Here is a 16,997-nt window from a genome sequence, read left to right on the forward strand (position 1 = left end):
GTGCATTAGTACACATGTTGGAAATGCAGTCAGCCATTGCTTAGAACAAAATGTTCTAACGCATTGCTTGTTTCAACCTTTTTTGCAGATATCAGAAGGAAAGCATCAACGGACCAGGGTGGAGCAGCAAGACAAAGGCGACATCGAGCGTACCTCAACTGTTCCAGTCATTCAGGCAATGACTGGTTCCATTCTCGACATGCCTTTCCTCATTTTTTCCTTTGTACTTGTGCATACATATATGTATATTTCCTTTCTGCACTGGATGCACGTAGCTAGTCTCACGGCTCTTTGTGTGGGACGCATGTTTGAATATGAATAAAATACTTTTCCTTTTGAATGAGATGTTTCTCTCTTTGTTGTTACAAACTAGAAGTACTCAGAAATACCATCTTTAAATCACTCCTTAGTACAGTTGGAAACACAAAAATAGAGAATTGGTACACACTAGCTTTCTTTTGTTTATGCTAGCATTTCTTAACCTATTTTTCAGCCAGGAGCGAAAAATAGGTAACAAAAACATGTTGAACAGGTGGAAGATTAGCATCATCCGGAGGAAATTCAAGTATTGCATCATCAAATTCAGAATCTGCATCATCCCTTCCATCAGGTGAACCAAATGGAAGACAAACACCAATATCAGTAGCCTTCAAAGAATTGTTCCTCGAAATTTTGGTTAGATGAGGAAAGGTGAAAGGGTCCTCATTCTTCATCAAAGTCAACATCACGATTGAAGACGAGATGATCAATGTCTACATCAATCAGTCGGTAAGCCTTATGGTTGTCACTGTACCCTATAAACATAAGTTTCTGATTCTTGGAATCCAACTTGAGTGCTTGGCATCTGGATTCCAAACATATGCTAAAGAGCCAAAGACTTTCAGATGATCGATCCTGGGTTTGCGACTAGTCTAGGCTTCCTTAGGTGTCTTCCCCTTAACAGCCTGTGTGGGAGACCGATTCAACAGATAGACTGTGGTGTATACTGCTTCTGTCCAATATTTCTTAGGAACATTCTTGTGTTCCAACATTGACCTAGCCATTTCAGTTATAGTGCGGTTGTGACACTCTACAACGTCATTTTGCTTAGTGTAAGGTGTGGTTAACTGGCGTTGGATGCTATGAGTATCACAGAAGTTGGAGAAAGCAGTAGAACAAAACTCCCCCCATTATCTGACCTAAGAGTGACTATGGGACAGCCAGAATCTTTCTCTACTAAGGCCTTAAACTTTTGAAATACAGTAAACACATCTAATTTTTGTCTAAGTACACCCACATTTTACAACTAAAATCATAAAAAAAAGCAAGAAATACCTGGAGCCAGTAACAGAAGGTGTATTCATTGGACCACATACATCAGCATGAGCCAACTACAATACTTTTGAGGCTTGCCATGAGTCACCATCCTTGAATGGTGTCCTGTGTTGCTTCCCAGCCTGACAAGCTCCACAAACTCGATGATTCTGAGTTTGAATCTTAGGTAAGGCAAGAGCAAGATCCTCCCGAACAAGCTAAGGAAGGTAATGAATGTTCAGGTGACCATACCGTTGATGCCAGAGACCGTTGATAGAAGATGATTTAGCTGCAAAGGAATGCTCAAGAGAATCACTTGTATCCACAAGTCTATAAAGACCATGATCCTCGATGCCAACAGCCACAGTAGTGCAAGTCGCACGATCAACAATCGAACACTTGTGTGAACTGAATATCACATCAAGCTAAGGAGAGTGCCGCATAATCTGGCTCACTGAGAGAAGGTTCAGTTCCATGCCAAGAACGTAGTATACATTGAGGAAAATGAGATTCCTCCCACCAGACTGAATCTAAGCGTTGCCCTTGCCGACAACCGTATGCTCTTTACCTCCAAAAATGACTGAATCGATGAAAGGTGAGTAGTCTATGAACCAATCACACCTATGAGTGAAATGTCGAGAGGCACTGGAGTCTATGTACTAAGCAAAAGATTTCACATGATTTGTAGGACGCTTCACCATGAAAGCGTAAAATGTAGATTCTTTTTGCTCAGCGTGCTCTATGACATTGACCTTAAGTTGAGACCCTCCCTGCTTCCGCTGTTCAGAAGCTATCCAATTCCGACAATCTTTTATCAAGTGGCCATATTTGTGACAATAGTTACACTGCACTTTCTTCTTCGAGCTATCCTGAGACTGAGTGGGGCCTTTTTCCTGAGATGATTGAGATTTGCCCTTATCCTTGTGAAAGGATTTGGTTGCGAAGGCTTGCTCGGTGGAGGACAAAGTGGCACTGCTACCAAAATGTTGTTTCCAATGGTCTTGCTGCAGAAGTTTGGTGCACAACTTTGGAAATTTCAAATCAACATTTGTTGAAAAAATGTTGAGAGTTTCTATGAAGTGCTCATAGGATTTAGGTAGACTCTTCAAGATTATAACTACCATATCCTCTTCCTCCATTTTTCTGCCGATTGCTTCCAGCTGATCCCGAATGTCCTTAATCTTTGTCAGATGCTCCTGTAAGGACATACGCTCATTTATCATGATAGAAATTAGTTGGTTCTTCAGGAAGAACGCACAACTCTTATCTAATGTCTCATGGAGATCCTTCGTAATGGTCCAGATCTTTGCAGTTGTCTTGCAGGATGGCACTTGTGGCAGCTGATCATAAGTAATTGAAAGCTTGATAAGAATGATTGCTTCCCGGTTGCGCTCATCAAACTTATCTTGATCTTGTCTAGCTATAGTAGGACGAGTCTCTTTACCCAAAACAAGACCATCAAGGTGGCAGTATTCGAAGATGGTCATCATCTGCTGCTTCCATGTGTTATAATTTTTGTCATTGAATAGCTAACTGCCTTCCAACATGATGTTGGTCAATGACGCCATTTTGTACGCTTTCTGAGGCACGAAAAAATGAGAAATTTTGAAAAGGCGAAAAATTGAATACAAAATTTGAGGCACAGATCTCAATGCAAAAAAAGAGGTAGGATCAAGTACAGACTTCGAAAAGTATGAAGTACGAATGGCACAAATCCCAAGGTACAAATGTTTGCAGACGTAGAAAATTCTGACAACCCAAAAAAAAATGGCCAAAACCCACAAGAAATCTGTTAGTTAAAGTTTATTCTGACCAAAGAATTGAGGATTTTGAGCAAAACCCTAGGTCAGATCTAGTACACCCAAAAGATCTACCGAAACACACAGAGGAAGCACAAAAAATGGCAGAAAATTCTCTAATGATTGCAAAGAACAGATATTTCTTAGGCGCAATGCAGAAAACCCGTCAATCTTGTGGCAGATTTTTGAACCTTTTCGTCACAAGACATCTCGTCGTTGCAGAAGAATTTACATCGCTCCAAAACGCGGGTTCTGGAAAACCCTAGGCAGATAATTGCAGACGTAGCCAACACAGGCGAATAAACACAAGTCGTAGACACTAACGTGATGCCATCGTGTGAAAAATCGCGAAAAGAAATAGAATTGCACAAGCAAGAGACATTTTGGATGTTTAATGAAAGCCTTTTTATCGCGCAGGCAAGAGACATTTTCTGCTCAGCAAGAACATGTTAATCCACAATGATACCTGATTGAAGTTTTTGTTGAATTGTATGGTTTGTGTATGAGTTAAGGTATGCATGTAAAGTTTTTGGGAGAACGGATTCGACTTAAAATAAGTCTCAAAGTGTTATGGTTGGGTATAACTAAAGCAGTTATAACTTCTTGTCGATGAGATTAAATGATTTGTGTTTTAGACATTTGTTAATGGGACAGTTATAACTGGCTACCAATTTGTGAAGGTTATGATTGTTATGATTGGTTCTAACTTCTTCAAACTACATTCACTCTATATATATATATATATATATATGATTTGGAGTTCGATTGTTTGTAATGATTTATGTAATACTGGTAAAAGAAAAGGGCAGTGAAATGTTTTATGTTCAAACCTGAGAGATGTGAATAACGTCTTGTTGTGACCAAATCACACATCGCCCCATCACAAATGGGGACCCCTCTTTTATTTGTCATAATTTAGAATAAAGTGTCAAAGTCTCTTTTGAGATAACCCATCATGAAGTGAGCTAGAGCGATTCACCTTCAAAAATCAAAAAATCAAAAAATTTGGCTAAGGCATGAAAGTGAGTTTGTCATTCTAGGCTAGAACACTACCCGTTCTAAGCTAGAACACCATCCATTCTAGACTAGAACATCAATCATTCCAAGCTAGATCACTACTTGTTCAAGTCTAGAACCGTCTCATCTTTTGACTTAGAACATTTACCCAATTGCATTATCCAGACACTCTAGGCTAGAACACTAGACGTTCTAAGCTAGGAAGCTATTCATTCTAGACTAGAACACCATCTGTTCTAGGCTAGAACACCTTGTCCTTTGACCAAAACGCTTCATTCTTTGACCATGATGATCTATGAGTAGCACAATCTTTCTTAGCAAGTCAAGTTCAATTTGGGATGAAGAAAGGAGGACAACGCCTTGACTTTCCACGATGCAAGTCATTTAATAAATGCGATGAACAAAGAGCAATGACAACTCTAGTGCATGTGAGGTATAAGCATTTAATAACACCACCTCAAAAAATCGAGTTTCCACAATGAAATTTGTATACCATATTCGATGTGAGTTTCAAGAATGAATTCAAACGATGAATGCAAGGCATTTGATGAGAGTTATTGCATAGGAGAAAGAAATTTAAAGTTGATACCCGTGATGTCATGAAGGTCAATATGGATAATTAAATTTGATGTAGCCAGTTGATTCATAATCGAAGATCAAATGTTTAAGAGTTGTGAGCATGGCAATGAATGACAATTATGAATTGAGATGCAAAACTCGAGATTTCTTTGGCAAGACTGATTGAGCCATATTTAATGAACGAGGTGCACTCTATGAATGGATGACAATGCATTTGAAATCTATAATTTTGAGTTAATTTGATCAATGCAAGGTATTGCATTTAATGATGCAAAGGTAATTACACCAAGTAACTCAAGTTGCAAAAATCGAGGTCCTTCATGAGCATAGATTGCAATCCGTATTAATTGATGTATCCCACGCATTGATCTAGGTGGCGATTCACATGAAAGTCACGATTTTATAAATATGGTGTTCTCATTCAGATCTGCCACATTAAATAATTTTGATCAGATCACCTTATTGTTTTAATTGCAAAAACATTAAATGAGGGTTGCCAACAATTTGTGATGAGGTATCGACCTCTCTAAACAATTATAAGCTTGAATTGATCATTTCATTTGATCAATTCAAAATCGACATTGCATTTACATTTGCGATTCAACTTTCTGTCTGATTATCAGCAACTCAACTTCATCAGCGAACTGGGTAGTGAGAGACAGCGATGCGATTTTGATGAATTCATGAAAAGCGATTCTCACTTTTGACCAGCGATGTGGTTTGACAATGAATTAGCACACAGCGATCCTCTTTTGATCAGTGATGTCACAGCTTAGATAATTTATCTCTGCAGCGAATGCACCAGGACTTCTCAACGATTACATCCTAAAGCTAGCAAATTCATCTTTCACATACAGCGATTGCATCCCAAAGGCAGCAAATCCATTTCTACAAATTGGCAACTTCATTCAAGATGATCATTTGAGTTTGATGCCATCTTGAGGAGGCAAATTTGTCCTTCATTTTTGTTGAGACATGGACCAGCTAGGACTCAAACCTAGGACCTTCCATACGCTGCTGGAGTGCTCTACCACTGAGCTACTGGCCCCTCTTCGACCAGTCCATCGTCGGTCCAGGTGTGGCTTATTTCCAACACCAACACTCCCCCTTAAGCCACACCTCTCGTGTGCTTGGGGCTCCTAGCCTGGACCTGGCTCTGATTAAATGTTGAGACATGGACCAGCTAGGACTCGAACCTAGGACCTTCCATACACTACTGGAGTGCTCTACCACTGAGCTACTGGCCCCTCTTGGACCAGTCCATCGTTGGTCCGGGTGTGGGTTATTTCCAACACCAACAATTTTGATCAGCGATCCTTGTCAACACCAGAAGTGACTGTATCAGATCACATTTACAATAGATTCATTTGACACAGCGAATCACTCTATCAGCATAAGACGATTTTGTTTCATAGCGATTAAGGGTTCTACATGCCAATTCGACCTGCTTATGAAGCTAGTGATTTGATTCAGATTGGTTGTTCGTTCACCAGTCGCAGCAAATTACTTTGTCAATAAGGCGATTTGCCTTTACATCAGCATTGAAAGAAGACAATATTGTATGGGAATCAATTACCAGCCCATTTTAGATTTGTTTGCAGGTCTGAGACAGATTAGTTATGTCATATCAGACCTTATTCTAATGCTGCTGTTCTTTGTCATTTATCGATTTCCATCTTAGCTGTATTTATTTAGTGCATTTTGATCATCTTTAAGAGTCAAGGGACTGATTATTATCATTTAGGATGATCATATCATATTTGGTGAAGAGTTAAAGATGCAGCTAGGGTTTGAATTTATGTTATCCATCTTAGGGTTATGCATCCCAGTTTAGGCAGTTAAGTTTTGTTTGTAAATCAATTATTATTTCACAAAACTAACTTAGACAACTCTCACAGGCGCAGGATGGCTGGAGCAAGGCAGGCCCTCATCAAGGAAGATTTAAAGAACATCATTGTGGAATCCAAAATCACATCATTTTGGGGCAATGTAGGCAATATCAACCTAGGCCAGATTGACATGAACAAGTTTCAAGGCCCATTGTACACTACCAAACCGACAGGATGCTACAAGGCAAACATTGATAAGCGAAGGGATAATAAAAGATGGATAGTCACCTGAATTTCAGCAGTGGAGTAACATGCTTTGCATGAGGAGGCTCATATTTGAAGACATCAATGGTGGGTGCACACAAGTTGATCAAGCAATCAATTCAATACATGATAAGATCTTAGAAGTGGCTGAGATTTTTCTTGAGAAAAGAAGGAATGAAGGAATTGACATTGTTGCCGAAGAATTGATGGAGAAAGTGAAGATTATCTTCTTTGAACCAAATGGAGCAGCTTCCGAAAAACAGCTAGATGATATCCACTCATTCACCGTACTTGCCAGCAAGACAAGAGACTTTGGGCCAGATTGGGAGACAACTTTCACTTCGAGCTTGGATGAGTCAGTTACTTGGAAGAACAATTGAAGAACCTGCCTGCAATCCCAATAACCGAGATAGAATCTATGACATCCAGATTCGTTGAATTTACAAAAAGAGAAAAGGATAAGAGCAAAAAGATTCTAGAAGAAAGTTTGTTACGATCCTATGTGGCATTGAATTTTCCTATTGGAGGGTTTTCCTCGTATTTTGTGCCAAATGGATGTCATATTTTCATTGGCTGTCATATAATGCTTTGCAATAAGTTAGGTATTTTGTAATAAAAAATCCTAATTAGGGTTCAGGTGGCAAAATCTAGGCCCTTGATGTTGATTTAATCTTGGCCATCCATTGTAATTGAGAGCTCTGTATAAGCTCAGCTCATTTCATTTCTATCATAATAGATGAGAAATTAGAGAGTAGAAGCAGAAATTAGAGAGAAAATCAATTAGAAGACTTTGAAGAATTGTTGCTTAATGTTTCAGAAATTAATAAAATCATTGAAGTATTGTTTGACTTATTGAGTTTTTGAGCATTTGCTTGTTTCTTCATTCCCTTTTGTGGGAGCTTATATTTAAAAACAAAAAAAATTAGAATAGAATTTGCTTTTGAGCATTTAGATGAGTGAAAAATGCATGTGTATGATTGATAGTGAAGCTCCATTATCCATACGACTAGCAGTTTGTTGATTGCATACTCGCCTTGCGTGGTGAACTGGAATCATTCAGCTTAAGCTTAACTTCAATTACTATTCATCATCGATAGGCTTCATTTTGAAGGTGTCTATGCTTGAGTTAGTGATTTGAAAATCATTGAGCTACTCTTAGAAGATTGCACTAGCGTTGTGGAGATGTTCATAAGATGTCAAAGCAAAGCTTAGTTGAGCTCACTTGAGATTGTCCATTATCATGCATTCCTAGTTTAGAATAGAATTCCTAAACCCTATTCCTTTTTTCACTTTTTTTATCAACAATTGGTAGAAGTAGAAAGAGCAATATTGCAACATCATTTGAAGAATGTCATAACCATTGAGATTGAATCAAGATACTACGTAAGTCCCCTCACAGGTACAGCAAATCACATTATACCATTGAAGCTATCCAACACATTAAGACCTAACATCGAGAACCTTGGAGTCATCTCAAGTGATCCTTTGAAAATCTTCAGCATTTGAGAGTCTTTATTCAAGAGAGGATAGAGTACCTTTGGTATTTTATTCTATGTTGTTTAGTGTGTAAAAACACCATCAACACGTCTGTAATCTGAAAAGAGTCTCTTGTTGTTTATAATGTTTATAATGTTTATAAAGTAGTGATATTGAAGAAAGGACATTTCTGAGTATGCTTCATTAGTGAAGGATATAGAAGTTTGGTTCAGTATGAAGACAGAAAGTGCAGAGGCTTGAGTCAGATATAATATATTTTTTGTTGTTTTCATTGATTTGTTGAAGAACCTGGAGATTTTGTGATTCAGATTGTGTGGCTAGTTATATGAATATTGAACTGCTAATTCAGTTTGATTGGTGATGATATTCAGATCAGAGAAAATCTTCAGATTTGAGAACAATTTCATATATTATTATTTTGACAGTATATACTTCTAAAGTGTTTATATAATATGTCTGCAAACAGTTTCAGATTTGTTCGAATGTCTGTATATTGATTCTGGTAATATTCAGAGAAAGCATTTGAGGTTGTCAGTATAAAGAAGTGGATCTTCATACAGTATGTGCAAAAGGTCAAACAATCAGTTCATAACAATCTGATATTTTGCTGTCTTTTGTTAAGAATTTGGTGAAATTATAGTTGACTCAACAAACATTAGTGACACACTGTAGACTTTGTGTATCTTCAAAATTGTAATATCTTGGTTTGCAGATTCAAAATCAGAGATAATAAGTAATATTTGTAACATTCTTTTGATTGGTGCCATAAGGATCTTGAGTTGGTGCTCTTAAGATAGGGGTTTGGTGACACCTTAGGGTTGGTGCCCTTAAAGATTATAATTGATTTTAACTGTGAGGCTGGATTAGGACAGTAGATCCTAGCAGCATTACTCACCATGGTTTTTCCCATCTTGGGTTTCCATGTCAAATCTTGTGCAGTTGTTCCATGTGTGATTGCTTAGAATTGTTAATTCAGTTTCTATTTAAAAGCAATTTTACAAAATGATTTAATTGATTAAAAAGTTTTAAGATTCACCCCCCTTCTCAGTAATAAACCTGTGTTCTACAATTGGCATTAGAGCCAGTGCTTGTGTAAAGACCTAATCAGTCTAAGTAGATTCTGGTATTAGAACACATGGCTTGTCAAGAAGGTTCAACTTCTAACAAGGCACCACTATTTGATGGCACCAATTACGCTTTTTGGAGCATAAGAATGGAGAGTTACTTATCTTCTCTAGGATTTTATATTTGGATGTCAATAGTAGATGGATATAATATGCCAACTCATACTACAATTGATCCTATTGAGACTATGAAAACAATGCGAGGACAAAGAATTCTATTCTCTGTGGATTGTCTAATATTGAGTTTGAGAAGGTTATGCATTGTCAGACAACCAAGGAGTTATGGAACAAGTTGAAAAGCATCTATGAAGGATATGATAAGGTAAAGTAGGCAAAATTGCAGACATACAAAGCCAAGTTTGAAGAGTGAAGATGAAAGAAGAAGAACAAATAGCAGAGCATTTGTTAAGAGTGGACAAGATAGTGAATGCTATTAAAGGCCTTGGAGAAAAAGTGGACGACAAAGCAGTTGTGCAGAAGGTATTAAGGTCATTACTATCAAGGTATAATGCTAAGATTTCTGCTATAGAAGAAGCTGGGGATCTTAAAACTCTTCCTATTGATGATTTACATGGAATACTGTAATGTTCCCTTGCCAATGTACGGCAATATGAAGAGCGTGCGGGTGTGACCATATGGTGAAGGTGAGGGCGTACGGTGGAGGAATGACGTATGGTGGGAGGTAAGGCGTACGGTGGGGTGTAGTGTGGAGGAATGGCGTACGGTGGGACGTACGGTGGAGGAATGGCGTACGGTGGAGGTATGGCGTACAGTGGGTGTGTACGTTGGAATAACCGTACGGTGTGCTCCAGTGAATGTGAGGTGAAGGGTTGATCTTCCGTAAGCAATAAATTCTGAATGTATCGGATTAACAGATATGCAACTGGAGTGATAAACAATGACGAGATTCAAGATTTGCCAATTCCAAAACGAGTACAAATAAACAAGATAGGGTGAGGGGTGAATCTCACCGAAACTGCAAATACCAAATAGGGAGAGTCTTTCACCTCCGAAATGGCAGATACCAGAACTCCAACAGGAGAGAACAAAATATCAAAATTCGCATACCTACAACAATGACTAACACGGCCATATATACGGGCTCCAGGAAACTTCCCGAAGGGTTACAAATAGGCCGACATGACCAACCAAGACTTGCCTAAACAAATTAAATAAAAGGGCCCGAAAGATTTGTTTATTAAATTTGGGGCCTTACAATAAAGTAATTAGATTTATTATTTAATTATATCGGGGACATCATAGTCCTCCCGGGCCAAAAATTGCTTGCCCTCAAGCAATTGCAGACTTGGATGCCCCAGAATGTGCTCGCCGTCTGTTGTGACCATTTCACACATCTCCCCATTAAAATGGGGACCCCCTCTTTTTTGCCCGGTTTTGCCTGTTCTTCTCTCTGCTTTTAGGGTTTTGGGTAAGTGAGTGAGTCGTCTGGACTAGGGTTAAGCCTTAGGGTTTCCTTTTTGATATTTTCAAGCCGAAGTCCAGTCAAATTTTGAAGGATTATTGAGCATCCTCGCGTGGATTGCAATTTTGAAATAGGATAAGTCTGTCAGGATGTCAGGTGTGTCTGTCTAGGTCCAGTCGGAATTTTGAAAGCAAGTTCAAATTTTACCTAAGTGTTAATGATGGAATTTTGCAATTTTGTCCGGGTGAATTTTGACCAAATTTTGGAAAGTTTGATAATTGACCCCTGGCCTTAGAGATGACCTAATTATGCCTTGTGAAGTGACTGAAAGCCTAAATTCTTGATATTTTGGCCTATAGAGGCAAAATCGCTCCTGTCCCTCTCCCAGGGACCAGGGCGAAATTGGTATTTTATGCATCTTGGTTATTGACTTGTTTCATTTGTCTTGTGCAGGTTGCCAGGAGATACAATCGATCGTGGATTGAAGATTTGGAAGATTTTTTGAGACTTAAAATGGCAAGTTTTTAAGGTTTAAGGCCAAATCGCTCCTATCCCTCTCCCAGGGACCAGGGCGAAATGGTTTACTTAGATCATTTTTGGCCTTAGTTGATCAAACTGGAGCATCAAGAACGCAATAAGGGATGAAATCAACATAACGGAGCACCCAGACTTAGTCGTTTGCAATGAAAAGTTGAACATTTGACCTTAAGGACAAAAATCGCTCCTGTCCCTCACTGAAGGACCGGAGCTTGTTTCTCAAAGTTGCACTGTCCTTGCAGGGCCAAGACAATTTTTGGATTGGAAGAGATCAAGGAGGGCATGTTTTGTCCATTGAATATAATTTGAAGTAATTTGCAAACAAGGAAATATGCTAAGATGACAAAATCGCTCCTGTCCCTCACTGAAGGACCGGAGCTTGAACACCAAGTTTACCTTATTCTTGCCAGATTAAATGATTTCGCGATTTGGAAGAGATCAAGTAAAGTACGTTTTGCTCATTGAATATAACTTGAATGGACCACGAAGGAGAAAATCAACCCAAGGTACAAAATCGCTCCTGTCCCTCTCCCAGGGACCAGGGCGATTTCCAAATGAAACTCTTGTCCCTCTCCAAGGGACCAGAGCGATTTTCTCAAAGGACAAGTTTTGGACCAAGGAAAGGCGAATTTCAAGCTTGAGATGAAGGAAAGGCAACCCAACCAATCCGTCAAAGATGATTTTGAAAGTTGGCGAAACACAAATAAGCTTATAAATGCAAGTTCGCTCCTGTCCCTCTCCAAGGGACCAGGGCGAAATCTTGGTTATCTAGCATTCCCTTCCGAATTTGGTTGAGTCCAGGCCAAGGCACATGATGGTAAAGATGTTTGGAATGCCTCAAAGAAGAACGAAGTTGTAAATAACCCGAGAACTTGATGGAATTGCCCACGGCGCTCCTGTCCCTCTCCCAGGGACCAGAGCGAAATCCTCAAATTTGCCTTATTGCCTAGTATTTTGGAGTACTACTATCGTTTGCAAAACTCAAGAAGGAATAAGAAACAACGTTTTTCACTTTGATGGCAATTGGAAGTTGATATGATCAAGGGTTCGCACAAAGAACAAAATGGCGCTCCTATCCTTCAGTCAAGGACCAAAGCGATTTCAATAAAGTCAATCGTTCCCTTCAAAAACTACGTCAAGGCAAGGTCAAGCAAGATCCCAAATGTCTTTAGGAAGATGATAAACAAGGAATTGACCCCAAGACTCGACAAATTTTGGCTAAAATGTAAAGTTCGCTCCTGTCCCTCACCAAGGGACCAGGGCGAAAATCTCCAGAATATCAAGTTTGCTTTGCAAAGGACAAGATTGGCATGCGTAGAACAAACAAGGATGATCATTACCTACCTCGCAAGTTGATTTGACGATTTAAAAAACAAGGACCAAGGAGTTAAAGCAAAAATCGCTCCTGTCCCTCACCAAGGGACCAGGGCGAAAATGGTTTAAAAGGCATTCATTAAAAAAATTGAATAGATCAAACTCCAAGCTACGAATGATGACCCCATTTTGGACGTAAAGGAAGTGACTTTGAACGTGAAAATCAATCCAAAATGCATGGGCGCTCCTGTCCCTCTCCCAGGGACCAAAGCGATATTGATTAATGTCCCAAATTCCTCCCATGTTTAGGCGCCAACATTTTTTGAAGTGCATTAAATGCTAAATTCGATAAAAACTTTGAAATATTTAATTAAATTGGCATTTAAAAATAGCACATAAGGCATTTAATAATTAATTTAGCCTTTTAAAAAATCGAAATTATTAATTACAAAGGCATTTAAATTAATTAATTATTAAATTAAATAAAAAGGGAGAGCGCTTGGGGTTTTATTTTTTATATTTTTACAATAGTCGGCCCCCTTTTTATTTAAATTTTGTTTATTATTTGCCTTATTTCCAAAAGTCGGCCTATGTGAGAATAAGGAGATGAGCGCCTATATAAGAGGGGTACTTTGAAGCATTTTAAAACATCATTCAATCATTGTTACATGCGATTTTGGAGAAGCAATTAAGGGAGCGAATTTTGATCCAAGGAGAGGAGCGAAATTTCCATCCAAGGAAGAGTGCGAACTTTGTTTGTGGTTAGAGGTGGAGCGGATTTTCCTTTAAGGCGTTGAAGACCCCAAGGGTGGTGAAGTTGATAAAGGAGGCGCAGTTGCTAGGAGAAGCTCACGTTGAAGACTCCAATCTTCATTTTGCCTAGGCGAATTTCCTAATTTTGCATCTTTTTAGAGTTAGTTCTCAAGAAAGGTATGGCAAGATCTCCCTTGTCCAAATTTTGAATTTCGAATCATCCTAGCCTCAATTTTGAATTTTGAATTTTGAATCTTGAATTCCAAAATTGCATCGTTATATTTAGGAAATGATAATTCAAGGATTTATCATGAAGTTTCCTAAAATTCAATCTTTAATCTAGTCTATATTTCTATATTGCAAAATCTGTTACTCATTATGAAATGTTGTGTAGGTATCACGATGGCGACCCCAAAGGCAGGAGCATCTACCAGTCGTCCAGCCCTCATGAAGGAAGATCAAAAGAATGAAGAAATGGAGACCAAGATCGTGTCGAAGTGGAGCAACATTGGAGATACCAACTTGGGAAACTTCAGTACGAAGAAGTTTCGAGAGGTCCCTTACATTGGCAAGCCATCACCTGTCGCAAGGAGAATAATTGAAAGTGGCATTATCAAGGCAGCCGGCTTCCCTCCAGCAATCCAGTGCCATGAGTTGATGATCGAGTGTGCTCGCCATTATGATCCACAGTCCAGATCGATCGTGTCCAAAGAAGGAAACACTTTGGCTTATCTTTCAGAGGAGGCTATCAGTGAAGCTCTTCACCTGCCAGAACATAAAGATATGATTTATAAAAGCTTAGAAGGAGCCAGGTCCATGTACGAAGATGATCCAGACACTTGCTTGAGCATCATCAACAAGAATTGATTACTCAAGAGTCGTTCTCGCCTGAGCAAGATTCCGAGCACACCACATAGGATCGACTTCCAGGAGGAGTATAGAGATTTGATAACATTACTCAACCAAGTTACAGGGGCTCCTCAAGCCTTCTATTTTGAGAAGTGGATGTTCTACTTCATCCAAGTGATAGTTCAAGGAAAAGGAACAATTCATTGGGCTACAATGATTAGCCATTGCTTGGACGTGCAGTTAAGAAGACTGAAGGCTACCAAGTCCTTCCACATGAGTTCATACATCATATATGCCTTGATCAGGAGTTTTGAATATGCAAGACTACCTCACAGAGGAGTGATCGGAAGAGGGCCCGGGGAAGTCAGAGTTTGTGATTCCTATGTTCATTTGCATCATCCTCCAGGAAGTGACTACAAGTTAGTCAATGATACCTTCAAGATGAACATCACCAGGACATTGCAAGGCGGGATTCACAATCGGCTATCTCAAGATGCACAAGAGCTTGTAAAGAGGTACGGTGCTTGGTTCATCCAATTTCAGAAGTTTACATATATTAGAGTTCATGGATGTCCTTCACCTCCCTACATGTTGCCGAGATATCCGACAGATAGAATAGTGTTACTTGAGGTAACTAGACAGTTGGCAGCTTATGCGAAGGCATTCAGACACAGGCATGGAAATGGAGTTCCTGTGCCTATCATACTAGGAAATTCAGTTGAGGTATGTCCTAATGCTCTAGCCATGGATGATGCAGAAAAGGAGTTAGCTTTATATTCATTTTCATTCTTTGCCTTGAGAGAGAGTTTTGATCCTTATGGATATATAGAAGAGATAGTCGGAAGAAAATACAAGCATGAACCTCAGGTAGAGGACTTTGTGATGAATCTCTCAGATGATTTTGAAGTAAAAAGAAAGATGCATTCCAGATTGCCTTTAGACTTCATCAGGAAATGCAAAATTTACAGAGTGGCCGACCAAGCTCAGGACAGTGGCAAACATCTCCAATCATCTTATGACCGAGAAAGCAAAGCAGTGAGGCTAGATTGGAATGAACCTGAAATTTTGGATCTAGATGCATTGATGGCTCCAATTTTGTCTTGTACTCGCAGATGGGTTGATGTGCAACATCAAAAGTTGAGAGAGTAGGGCATATCTATGACTTTTACTTTGGAGGACAGGCCAGGAGAAGGAGGAACAAGTGTAAGTGAAGGTAATCCTAATCCCAGAAGCACAAGCGAAGGCAACCTTCGAAGCGTAAGTGAGGGTAATCCTCATCCTAGAGGCTCAAAGAGAAAGGAGAGACCTGAGAAAAGAGAATCCTCCAAGAAGAAGCAAGAGGCCAATCGAGATCGTTCATCCGGCACATCTTCTCGACAAGAGAAGAAGACACTTGAAATGGAGGAATCTATGGAATCAATGGTACAGAACGATAAACATGAAGAAGGACAGGCACCTCAACGTTCATCAAGCCGATCTCTCCAAGTCAATGAGCTACATGAAGACAAGAACGATGACGAAGTGACATCTCCTCTCAGAGAAGAAGAAACATTGCCTAAGGAGATACAGGTTAGAGAAACAAGATCTGCCATTCCAGATTGGTTAAAAGAGAGACTAACAAGGGTGATTGTGATAGAGGACGAAGATAATGTGATTGATTTAGAGAGCCTTGTTGGGAATTCTCAGGAAGTGACAGAAAAGAGGAAAGCCACTAAGATGTCCAAGATGATCAGAGATGAGACAGGATCCAGGAAATTACAGATAGCTACACCAGCAGTGGACAAGTATGAAGGTGAAATCCTTGCAGAGGAGTATGATGTAGAGACATTTGAGCTTGGTCCACTCACAGCCGAGCAGACATTGGATGAGGCCACTGATTCATTTGAGGCACTTAAGGACAAGCTTAGAGAAGAAATGGAAAAGAATAGAAAGCTTGAGCGAGAGGTCAGTGCTTGGAGAGGCTACTTTAGCCATCTCAATCAGCCTTTGAGGCGTCAGGATCCAGCAGTATCTCCTGCGCAGGCACTTCCCTTTGAATTAGTTGGTGAGGCAGAGAGAGTAAGGAGTTTGGTCCAGCTTATGAGCTCTTGGATTGACAAATCCCATACAGTTGCTATTGAATTTGCAACAAGGATGATGCAGACCATTCATCGAGCTATTCAGGTTCTTGAGATCATCCACAACCTAATGATAATTGTAGCTGCTTTTGCTCATACTAAGGATGTTATCATTCCTGTCCTGCAAGTAATCAGACAAACATCAAGGAAGGTCCTAGCACAAGAAAAGATAATGGATGGAGGACCTCATAGTTTACTCCAATGGTCAACTTTACTCCAGATGAAGGAAGTTCTTTTTGAGGACATCAGTAACAAATGCAATCAAGTTGAAGAGATTATCCATCCGATCCAAGACAAAGTGTTTGAAGTATTATGTACTATTCTTGGCAGGAGGATTGCAGTTGAGACAGATGTGGATTTGCAAGAATTAGAAGAAAGAGTCAAGGTCATCTTCTGCAAAGATGAGAATGTTATTACAGATGAGCAACGGGATCAGATGTTTGCTACCATGCTCTTGATTGAGAAAATCAAAGAACTTGAACCTGGATGGGACACTGCTCTTCTCAAGGCTTTCAATCAGGTCATCCACTTGGAGGAACGAATGAGGAATCTTCCCGAGATTCCAATTGCTGAGATCGAAGGAATCTTGTCTAGATTCATTG

General features: G+C 39.5%; 1 protein-coding gene and 1 non-coding gene across 4 annotated transcripts in view; both read right to left on the bottom strand.

Moving 5' to 3' along the window:
- LOC131033038 (calcineurin B-like protein 1) overlaps window positions 1–16,997 on the bottom strand; it is a 284,660-nt gene that overhangs the window by 120,726 nt on the left and 146,937 nt on the right. The window lies entirely within an intron of this gene.
- TRNAT-AGU (transfer RNA threonine (anticodon AGU)) lies at window positions 5,864–5,935 on the bottom strand. The gene has a single exon. It is a non-coding gene; the product is annotated as a tRNA-Thr (tRNA).

This window comes from Cryptomeria japonica, chromosome 3 (genome assembly GCF_030272615.1).
Source record: "Cryptomeria japonica chromosome 3, Sugi_1.0, whole genome shotgun sequence".
Lineage (NCBI taxonomy): Eukaryota > Viridiplantae > Streptophyta > Pinopsida > Cupressales > Cupressaceae > Cryptomeria > Cryptomeria japonica.